Source organism: Hyla sarda, chromosome 8, assembly GCF_029499605.1.
Source record: "Hyla sarda isolate aHylSar1 chromosome 8, aHylSar1.hap1, whole genome shotgun sequence".
In the NCBI taxonomy this organism is placed as follows: domain Eukaryota; kingdom Metazoa; phylum Chordata; class Amphibia; order Anura; family Hylidae; genus Hyla; species Hyla sarda.
Window position 1 is genome coordinate 135246185 of NC_079196.1, and position 11281 is coordinate 135257465.

Below are 11281 nucleotides of genomic sequence, written 5' to 3' on the forward strand. Positions count from 1 at the left end.
GCTCCAGCCCCCTTTCACTCCTATGTGTGCACGTCCCTGTATATATATATATATATATATATATATATATATATATATATATATACACTTATATGCTGTTGCTAATGCTGCAGAAAGAATATTGTTACCCTAATCCAATATATCAGCTTATGCTAAGTAACCAAGATGTAGCCTGCTTCAAGAACTAGACCTGAGGAGCAAGAAGGAAAATTTACAGTATCCAAAAAAAGTTGGAAACGAACATCTTACCCAAAAATAAGCAATGTGCAAAATAACGAATAAATCTGGAATTTTCAGTTATAACAGGGAAATTGGAACATAACTGCATATGATTAATATGATTAAGGTTGAATAACTGCTTAAAATAAAAAGCTTACACATCATACAGACACACATACTTACATAACCAATCAAATTATAACATGATGATTTTGATGTGACAACTAACCTCCCCTTTCTGATAAGATGTATCTCTGTATAACAATGTATTTCTGTATAATAAAGAACAACTCCACTGCCAGTGTGACCTAGACTTCTGCTGAAAGGGAGATTTATACAGCACATTTGTCTGGTATTGATTTCTTGTGTCGACACTCAGCACCTACTAATTCGGACAGCGGCAGTCACTCACATACCAGGCCTAACCAGCAGCCACGCCTCAACACTTGGCACTCGAACAAGGACCCACACTTGTATCTTTTGTATCTGGTACAGAGGGTATCTTTTGTGCCACACTACTGGTAACTTTTGCGCCCTACCGTAAAGTTTCTTTTATGCTGTACCAGTAAGCATCTTTTGTGCCGTACCAGCAGGTAACTTTTGTGCCTTATCATTAGTTAAATTTTGTTTATATCTATACACACCCTTTTTGTTTGGTGCTGGGAGCCAATTTTTGGTCGGCCGATCCTCTGAGAGATTTTGTTAATAGGGTAATTACACAATCCTCACTCCTCCCGAGGTTTTTAAAGCTTTAAAATTGTTCAAAAAGATGAGCGGTTTGCCCTCTTTATTTAAAAGTCCGACTTCTGCTCCCCCTGGGTGTTTAGAGGCGCGTGACATAGTCTTGCACAGTGAGGGGGAAAAAAACTTCTTTAAAATTTGAAAAAATTTATGTCTATATGCAATATTCATGAAAAAGGTAAATCATACCCAGACTTATGGTCTGAGGCCCTTAAACAACATAAAGGGATTTTAGAGGATAATGATTTGTTGGCATCTTCCCAAGTATGGCACCGTACTCCATGTGCCATAACTAAAGAGAAATATGTAGAACAAGAATGCAGAGACAAAACGCGGAAGGTGACTGTGTATTTGTATTACAAAGATAAAGACCTGACACCGCCCTATAATGGCGGAGATCCTAACTGTTGGGTGTGTCCCCACTGTGGCCAACAAAACCCACCCTCAGCTGAAAACTGTGTTTCCTGTGGCCAAGCCCGGCCTTTAAATGCTCCTCCTTGTACTCCCAAAATGGACCCCATCCAAAATGCACCCACCCCACTATATACTATATGATTGGTTCTATGGAAACCCAGAGAGTGGAAGCTATAGTTAACCCTGAAAATTCACATCTTCAACACAATGGTGGCCTTGCCGCTGACCTGGTGGATGCAGGGGGGTCTAGCATCCAACATGACTCTAACCTCTTGGTAAATCAACAAGGGCCATTACAGGTTCTTTGACACTCCCTTGTGACATGATTATACATTCTGAGAATGAATAAGACAACAGAGGCACAGCATAACTCACCCCAATCCGGGAGTCGGAACCCCCAAGGACTCAGAACAGTGAGGAGGCTGTAGCTGGTGCGTATGGGGATGGGGAAAGGGGAAACCTGATGGGGTCGCGATACCCTTTGCACCTATTAGAGCCTCTGTATTATTGCAGTATATCGATGCCATCTGATCTGTATGCCAGTGAAGCGGAAGTAGAGGCACGGAGATCTCTGACACAGAGCAGCTGGATGCAACCACGTAGAGCAGCGTCCCTATTGGATGCTACAGGAGAGGCGTCTCAGCTGCTGACTGATACACATGGCCGAACTGGAGATGAACTCTCTTTAGCAGATAAACGATTTAGCAGCAAGGAGAATTGGAATAATCAATAAGGAGATGTTATCTACTCAACCCCAGCATCAGAGATACCTGTAACATAGGTAACATTGAAACGTATGTTACTCTTGCTTGATAGCTCCATTTCTGCTAAACTAAATGTTTTTCCCTTAGTCCTAACAGTGGCACAACAATCCCTCCCTTTAATTTCTCCTTTCTTTCGTTTTAATTGTAATTACACAAGGGGGTTGGGCTCTTTCCCCCTATATGTAAGGGGGTGGGAGGGCCTAAATAATTTATTTAGAGGATGTCAATAAAATTTCCACTGATCCTAACCAGTCCACAGGGGGCGGAATACCCCATATGTCCCCCTGTTAGGACTAAGGGAAAACAAATTATCATTAGAAATTAATGAATATCACAGAGGAAGCAGGAAGTCGTGATGTAGGTGGAGTTTCACGTCACATGACCCTACCAGTGACGTGCGGTCACATGATAGGGTAAAGGGACAGGAGTGCAATCTCAGACAGAGATGGGTGGAGCCAACATGGAGTATCGTCATCATGATGAAAAACCCATGTGGTCTAGGTGGAAAAGCAGGATTAGTGTGAAATCTGCATCGCTAGCTGTCTTGCATTAAAGGGGTACTCCGGCCCTAATACATATTATCCCCTATCCAAAGGATAGGAGATAAGATGTATGATCACGGGGGTCCCACCACTTGGGACCCCGAAGTCTGTCATTGCCAACCCACCTTTATGACTCTCTGCAGTGCTGGAGGCTCCGAGTGTGTAGAGTGAGGACGTTAAGCTTCCTCCCTTAGACTTGCATTGAGGGGACAGGGCGTGATTTCACACAGGGGCAGAGACGTGACGTCATGATACTCCGGCCCCATGGTCATCATGCTACACACTTGGAGCCTCCAGGGCTGCAGAGAGCTCACGAATGTGGGTGCGCAATGACAGATCCTCAGCGCCGGACCCCGCGGTCATACATCTTATCCTTTGGATAGGGGATGTATTAGGTCCAGAGTACCCCTTAAACACTTCGGATTGCCGAATGCATGAAGGGCCATAGCTGAGCAGCGTGGGGGGCACTACTCAAATTGATACTATACATTATCTGGCCATTCATTACAGTGGAGACATGCCATACAATAAACAAGACAAACATATCAATGACATATAATGTGAACACCCAGTGCGGAAAGTGCATAAAATAAATTATAAGAAAAATAACAAATGTGAAAATTGAGTGTGACACTTACCCACCACTGAAGTGAGAAGAATCAAGACCTAGGGAAACAGAGTACACAATTTTAAGGTGATAAGGAGAATGAATGGAAGTTGCTGATATCATGAATGGTGGTGCATGTATGAGGATAAAAAAATAAGTATTAAATGTAAAAAATATATATTTTAAAATAAAAATTTATAATAAAAGATAAAAAAAGGGGTGACTATACTAGCATAATGTAATATAATGTATTTTAAATGGGCACTATTTTGTGCCCCCCTTGCCTGCTTGGGCACATACTAGTCCTGCTGTGTCCATGCATCATCACCTAGGTCATGGACACACTTCCTTGATTGGCAGCTGTGAGTACAGGGCTCACAGCTGGAGGAAAAATCCTCCCACTGTCAGCTTGTGTCCTGCTACTGTCAGTGAGGACAAGCTGGGAGTTGTAGTTTTGCTAATGCTAGGTGAGATATGAGCAGACAGCATACTGAGGGAGGGGCGGACCCCTGCAAAGTGAGGCCACGCCCCCTCCCTTTGAGAGGAATTCAGACTAGTGAGCTAAATTAAATGTGTAATAAAAAAAATAAATAACATTTTTTGGTTGGATCTGATGGGTACGCTTTAATGGAGAAACGTAAAGAATTCAATATATCTAAAGGCCAATCGAGTGGTTAAAGTGATGGACCGAGTAAAATCCAATGACAATGTGAATTAGTGAAGGTTCATGGAGTTAACAGCATCCCAGATTGCTGAGCTATTTGACAGCAGAAAAAAAGGGTGTGAAATTAAATAAATATAAAAAAAAGTGAAGTGAATCATAGTGACAAAAATATGTAAATATGGTTTAATATTATTACTCATTATATTTTTATTTTATTTTTTTGTTTCTATTAGTTTTTGAAATATAAACAAGTAATGGTAAAGACAAGGGATATAACAAAACCATATGCATCAAATCAACTAAGTATGTGTTTGTTTCACAATATAAAGTACCACGTGTGGTACCACGTACTAATAGTACAGGGTCAGGGTACACCACAATCTTAATATGGAGAGCGAATCCACTATGAATGTAATTATAACGAATATCTAAAGTTCAAAAACGTGCAATTTAATGTGTGTAGCAGCATACACATGACATAAAGTGAGCATGATCTCAAACAATATGCATGGCCTAATCCTTAAATAGCATTACAAAAATACATAAAAACAGCCACAGTACATTATAAACAATTTGGCAGATGGTACATGGATAGGAGTCATACACAGAAAGTGCAAGAGGTGTAGTTATCTTGTAGCAATACCTAAAAGGAGAAGAAAGGAAAACAACTAAGAAACAAAAATAAAACCTTTTAAAAATATATAAAAACTATAAAAACCACCCCCCAGAGGGGGAAGATGTACATGGGATCAGGAGTTCTATACACAAAAAGAAAGTGGGCCGTGAGCCTATTGGAACACTCCCAAGGGCCTTTATTATAAAAATGGAATGAAACTGGCATGGTCATTCAGGCCACGTGGATGTAAAGTTTTAAGTCTGAAGATCCATCTTGTTTTGAGCTGAGCTAGGCGGGTCTTCCACTCTCCACCCCTAAGTCCTACAAATACCCTATCAATGCCTTTTACCTTAAATCCACTTGGGTCACAATCATGATGTTGCTTGAAGTGTTTTGGAACTGTAGTGAGTCTGGATAGATATTCGGTGTCTTTTGCTGCTATTATCCCCAGAACGTGCTCTCTCGTCCTCCTTCTCATCTCCCTGGTAGTCATCCCTATATAAACAAGACCACATGGACAGGTAGCATAGTAAATGACACCTGTTGTGTGGCATGAAATGGCATGAGTGATCTTAAACGTATGAGACCCGCTCGAGTTTTTAAATTCATATTCAGAGGCAACATTAGGATATGCCACGCATTTTCCACAGGGATGACTTCCCCATTTAGGTCCTTTTTGATCCAAATATACCAGTGGTTTTAAGGCCATTATAGTGACCATGTACAAGGGTATCCCTCAAATTGGGTGCCCTCCAAAAAAGTAATCAAGGGTCTTTCAGGTAAGTATATCTTTAGAGTAGGGTCCATGACCAGGAGTAAGTTGCAGAATTTATGGAGAATATGGGGGACTTGAACATGAACGGAAGAAATCAGCCTTACCTGGTTGTCCTCTCTTGGCTTAGTTTTCGGTTATAGCAGGGCAGTAGCTTCCATAAGGCAACTGAGGCGATCATCTCAGGCGTTCTGCTGCAAGGGGGCACATCAGCTAAGGATGTCCAGCACAGGGATTCCAGCACACATTACATTTGGCAGTGAGTCTCAACCAGAGTGCCCCGACGGGGGTGCCGGGACAATCCAGTGGGAAGATGACACAAAAATGTTGATTCATTTTCATCAGGATGTCTGTGCGCACTCCCAGGACGGGATGCTACTGCTCTGATACCTGTTTATCCTCCTTCTCCTGTGAAGCAGCTATTGACTCTGGATTCTCCCTGGTCCCTCAGCAGAAGGATGTGGATGGAGGGAAGGAGCAGGGGCGGCACTGACAGAGGCCTACTCAGCTTCAGGTAGTGCACCCCCACCCTTCTTTCACTCCTCTACACCTCTCTGTCAACCCTCATAACCTCCCTGTAACCCCTGGACACCCCACTATTATCCCATACACCCCTCTGTCACCCCTCTACACCCTCTTGTCACCCCTGTCACCCCTGTAAACCCCAAGGTTAACCCATATACCCCTCTGTCACACCTGTATGCCCCTTTGTCACCAATGTAAACCCCTCTACACCCCTGTCTCCCATGTACACACCTCTGTCACTGTGTGGGGTAAGGCTGGAGACATTGTGTGTGGGTGAGGATGGAGGCATTGTTTGTAGAGAAGGCTGGAGCAATATGGGTAAGGCAGGAGGCATTGTGTGTGCTTGTAGGGGGGCTGGAGGCATTTGAGTGAGGCTGGAAACATTGGGGGAGATTTATCAAAACCGGTGCAAAGGAAAAGTAGGTCAGTTGCCCATAGCAACCAATCAGATTGCTTATTTCATTTTGCTGAGGCCTTGTTAAAAGTAAAAGAAGCAAGAAGAAAAAAAAATTCAGTAGGGGTGGCCCACAAATTTTTTTTTTCACTGAGGGGTGCCCTTAGTCCGAATTGCAGAGGGGCGCAATCTTTTGTTCTTGCCTCGGGCGCAAAATGATCTAGCTTCAGCTCTGGGTTGTAGCAATGTTTCCTGTCTCCTCTGTCCTTAAATCTTTCCCATAGTTCCGTTGCTCTAGGCTCAAAGATGATGTCTGTGGAACAGATACGTCTCAGTCTCAAGAATTGTCCCATCCGTATACCTTTTATGAGGCTGTGTGGGTGCAAGGACTGTGCATGTAGGAGCGAATCTGTTGCAAATCGGTCTGTATATGCCCATGATTGTCCACAGGAAAAGATACGTCCAAGAAATCCATCCTCTCACAGCCTGGTTTGTATGTAAGTTTGATGTAGAGGTTATTCTGATTAAGATGATCCATGATATGTTGTAATTCTACCAAGGAACCTTTCCATATGAACAGAACATCATCAATAAACCTTGTCCACATCTAGACCCTGTCAATGAGAGGAGGGGGGTCAGTGAGGAAGATGGACCTTTCCCATGCCCCCAAAAAAAGAGGTTTGCATAAGAGGGCACACAGGCCGCGGCCATGGTGGTACCTTGTACCTGCAAGTAATATTTCTCCTTAAGAATGAAGAAATTATGCATTAGTACAAATTTCAATAAGTCAAGCAAAAACTCACTTAAATCATCGTCTAATTCAGACATGATGAGAAATTGTTGAACAGCATAAAGGCCATCAGTTTTGCTTATCAAAGTGTAGAGGGACTCGACATCACATGTTAATAGCCACATGTCATCTTCTAGTTGTATATTCTCCATCCTACGTAAGGCATCAGTAGTATCCTTCAAATAAGAATCGTATTGTTTCAACAATAGGTTTTAAATTGTGATTGATAAATTTACAGATGAGTTCACATAGGTTGTAAGACACAATAGACCTACCTGGTGGTGTGCTCGCTTGCTTGAGCACATTAGGTAGCAGGTATAGAGTGGCAATGGTTGGGTTCTCCATCATAAGGCATGACTCCTGTTTAGGTGTAATGGTTCCTCTAGCTGTGGCCTCTGAAAGAATAAAAGATAGTGCCCCCTTAACTTTAATCAACATTTTTTGTAGCATGTTGTATCTCTTAGTTGTCTGAATACTTCTTTCTTATACATCTCGCTGGTCCAGATAACAATGTTGTCCCCTTATCGGTGCACTTCATCATGACCTCTTTCATCTCCCTCAATAGTTGAATGGCTTCTTGTTCAGCTTTAGAGCAGTTATTGTAATTGTTGTCACGATGCCGGCTGGCAGGAGGTGGATCCTCTGTGCCAGAGAGGGATTGGCGAGGACCGCGCTAGTGGACCGGTTCTAAGCCACTACAGGTTTTCACCAGAGCCCGCCGCAAAGCGGGATGGTCTTGCTGCGGCGGTAGTGACCAGGTCGTATCCACTAGCAACGGCTCACCTCTCTGACTGCTGAAGATACTGAAGATAGGCGAGGTACAAGGGAGTAGGCAGAAGCAAGGTCGGACGTAGCAGAAGGTCGAGGCAGGCAGCAAGGATCGTAGTCAGGGGCAACGGCAGGAGGTCAGGAACACGGGCTAGGAACAGACAAGGGAACGCTTTCACTAGGCACTAAGGCAACAAGATCCGGCAAGGGAGTGCAGGGGAAGTGAGGTAATATAGGGAAGTACACAGGTGATCACACTAATTGGTAATTGGGAAGATTGGACCAGGCACCAACATTGGTGCACTGGCCCTTTAAATTGCAGAGACCCGGCGCGCGCGCGCCCTAGGGAGCGGGGCCGCGCGCGCCGGGACAGGACCGACGGAGAGCGAGTCAGGTACGGGGACCGGGGTGCGCATCGCGAGCGGGCGCCACCCGCATCGCGAATCGCATCCCGGCTGGAGGCGGTACCGCAGCGCACCCGGTCAGTGGATCTGACCGGGGCGCTGCAGCAACGAGGATGAGGCGAGCGCTCCGGGGAGGAACGGGGACCCGGAGCGCTCGGCGTAACAGTACCCCCCCCCTTGGGTCTCCCCCTCTTCTTGGGGCCAAAGAACCTGAGGAAAAAAAAGTCAATTTTTCCGTGATGAGGTCCGATGCACATTAGGAGGGGTTCTGTGCGGAAACGCATGAGACAGTCCAATCTTTTATTGTTAATACAAAAGATGTAGAGGGGTCTGGCGAGACTGGTCACAGGGACGTAGAACCTGTTGATAAGAGAGGCCAAAAAAAATTTTCCTGCAGATCCGGAATCCAAGGAGACCATAGTAGAGAAGGAGAAGGTAGAGGCAGATATCCGCACAGGCACAGTAAGGCGTGGAGAAGCAGAGTTGACATCAAGAACTGTGTCACCTTTGTGCGGAGTCAGCGTACGTCTTTCCAGGCGGGGAGGACGGATAGGACAATCCTTCAGGAAGTGTTCGGTACCGGCATAGTACAGGCAAAGATTCTCCATGCGGCGTCGTGTCCTCTCTTGAGGTGTCAAGCGAGACCGGTCAACTTGCATAGCCTCCGCGGCGGGAAGCACAGGAACGGATTGCAGAGGACCAGAGGAGAGAGGAGCCGGGGAGAAAAAACGCTTCGTGCGAACAAAGTCCATATCCAGGCGGAGCTCCAGACGCCATCCGGAAGAACGCATGTCAATGCGAGTGGCAAGATGAATGAGTTCATGTAGGTCAGCAGGAGTCTCTCGTGCGGCCAGAACATCTTTAATGTTGCTGGATAGGCCTTTTTTAAAGGTCGCGCAGAGAACCTCACTATTCCAGGACAACTCGTAAGCAAGAGCACGGAACTGAATGGCGTACTCGCCAATGGAAGAAACACCCTGTTCCAGGTTCAGCAGGGCAATCTCGGCAGAAGAAGCTCGGGCAGGCTCCTCGAAGACACCACGGACCTCAGCGAAGAAGGACTGGACTGTGGCTGTGGCAGAATCATTGCGGTCCCCATCAAACTTGTCCGGCAGGGACAAGCAGGGGTTAGGAACGGCCGGTTGCTGCGGAGGAGTTGCAGGAGCCGGCGGAGGAGATGGTTGTTGCAGCTGTAGCTGTGACTGAAGTTGCTGTATCTGCGGCAGCAGCTGCTGTGACTGAAGTTGCTGTATCTGCGGCAGCAGCTGCTGTAACTGTGACTGAAGACGCTGTGTCTCGGAGATCAAGTATGCCAGCTGTTGATCTCGTTGGGCGATCTTTACGCCAAATTTGTCCGGCAGGGACAAGCAGGGGTTAGGAACGGCCGGTTGCTGCGGAGGAGTTGCAGGAGCCGGCGGAGGAGATGGTAGTTGCAGCTGTAGCTGTTGCTGTATCTGCAGCTGCTGTATCTGTGACTGAATACGCAGTGCCTCGGAGGTCAAGTATGCCAGCTGTTGATCTCGTTGGGCGATCTTTAGGGCTAGCTGGGCGACCAGTGTAGGATCTTCAGCGGGATCCATGGCCGGATCTACTGTCACGATGCCGGCTGGCAGGAGGTGGATCCTCTGTGCCAGAGAGGGATTGGCGAGGACCGCGCTAGTGGACCGGTTCTAAGCCACTACAGGTTTTCACCAGAGCCCGCCGCAAAGCGGGATGGTCTTGCTGCGGCGGTAGTGACCAGGTCGTATCCACTAGCAACGGCTCACCTCTCTGACTGCTGAAGATACTGAAGATAGGCGAGGTACAAGGGAGTAGGCAGAAGCAAGGTCGGACGTAGCAGAAGGTCGAGGCAGGCAGCAAGGATCGTAGTCAGGGGCAACGGCAGGAGGTCAGGAACACGGGCTAGGAACAGACAAGGGAACGCTTTCACTAGGCACTAAGGCAACAAGATCCGGCAAGGGAGTGCAGGGGAAGTGAGGTAATATAGGGAAGTACACAGGTGATCACACTAATTGGTAATTGGGAAGATTGGACCAGGCACCAACATTGGTGCACTGGCCCTTTAAATTGCAGAGACCCGGCGCGCGCGCGCCCTAGGGAGCGGGGCCGCGCGCGCCGGGACAGGACCGACGGAGAGCGAGTCAGGTACGGGGACCGGGGTGCGCATCGCGAGCGGGCGCCACCCGCATCGCGAATCGCATCCCGGCTGGAGGCGGTACCGCAGCGCACCCGGTCAGTGGATCTGACCGGGGCGCTGCAGCAACGAGGATGAGGCGAGCGCTCCGGGGAGGAACGGGGACCCGGAGCGCTCGGCGTAACAATTGTCACACTCAATTTTCACATTTGTTATTTTTCTTATTTATTTTTTTATGCACTTTCTGCACTGGGTGTTCACATTATATGTCATTGTCATGTTTGTCTTGTCTATTGTATGGCATGTCTCCACAGTAATGAATGGCCAGATACTGTATAGTATCAATTTGAGTAGCGCCCTCTGACACTGCTCAGCTATGGCCCTTCATGCACTCGGCAATCTGACAGGACAGCTAGCGATCTGGGTTTGACACTATTCTTGCCTCTCCACCTAGACCACATGGGTTGTTTGTCATGATGAAGCAACTCCATGCTGGCTCCACCCATCTCTGTCCGAGATTTCACTCCCGTCACATGACCCTATCATGTGACTGCACGTCACTGGTAGGGTCATGTATGTAGAACTCCACCTACATCATGACTTCCTGCTTCTTCCATGATATGCAGCCAATCTTATACTGATAAATGTCACTGCGTCACCAGGATGACTCGGCACCTTATTCCAGATGGGATTCTTGATTATGCCGGCATTACGACTACACATATGTGAAAGTGTGCATCTACTGGATTGGCTGTGGTAGGTGTCTGTTTAGTTAAGTTAGGCGTGTGATTGGTCGCCTTGGTCTATGTGTTCCCTCTCCACTCTCACTTTGGTACATGCCCCCTGATGAAGCAAACAGGCATTCGGGGTAGGAGGTGAGGTATCTCATAACAGAGTGCACGGCTTATTCCATATTGTTTTCATTCA

At 46.6% G+C, this 11281-nt stretch overlaps 1 long non-coding RNA gene across 1 annotated transcript in view; it reads left to right on the forward strand.

Annotated features, from left to right (window-relative positions):
* Positions 1 to 10950: 10950 nt before the first annotated feature.
* LOC130284335 (uncharacterized) overlaps positions 10951 to 11281 on the forward strand; it is a 29515-nt gene continuing 29184 nt past the window's right edge. The window contains exon 1 of the long non-coding RNA XR_008846985.1: positions 10951 to 11110. This is a non-coding gene — a long non-coding RNA (uncharacterized LOC130284335). The remainder of the gene's footprint in view (positions 11111 to 11281) is intronic.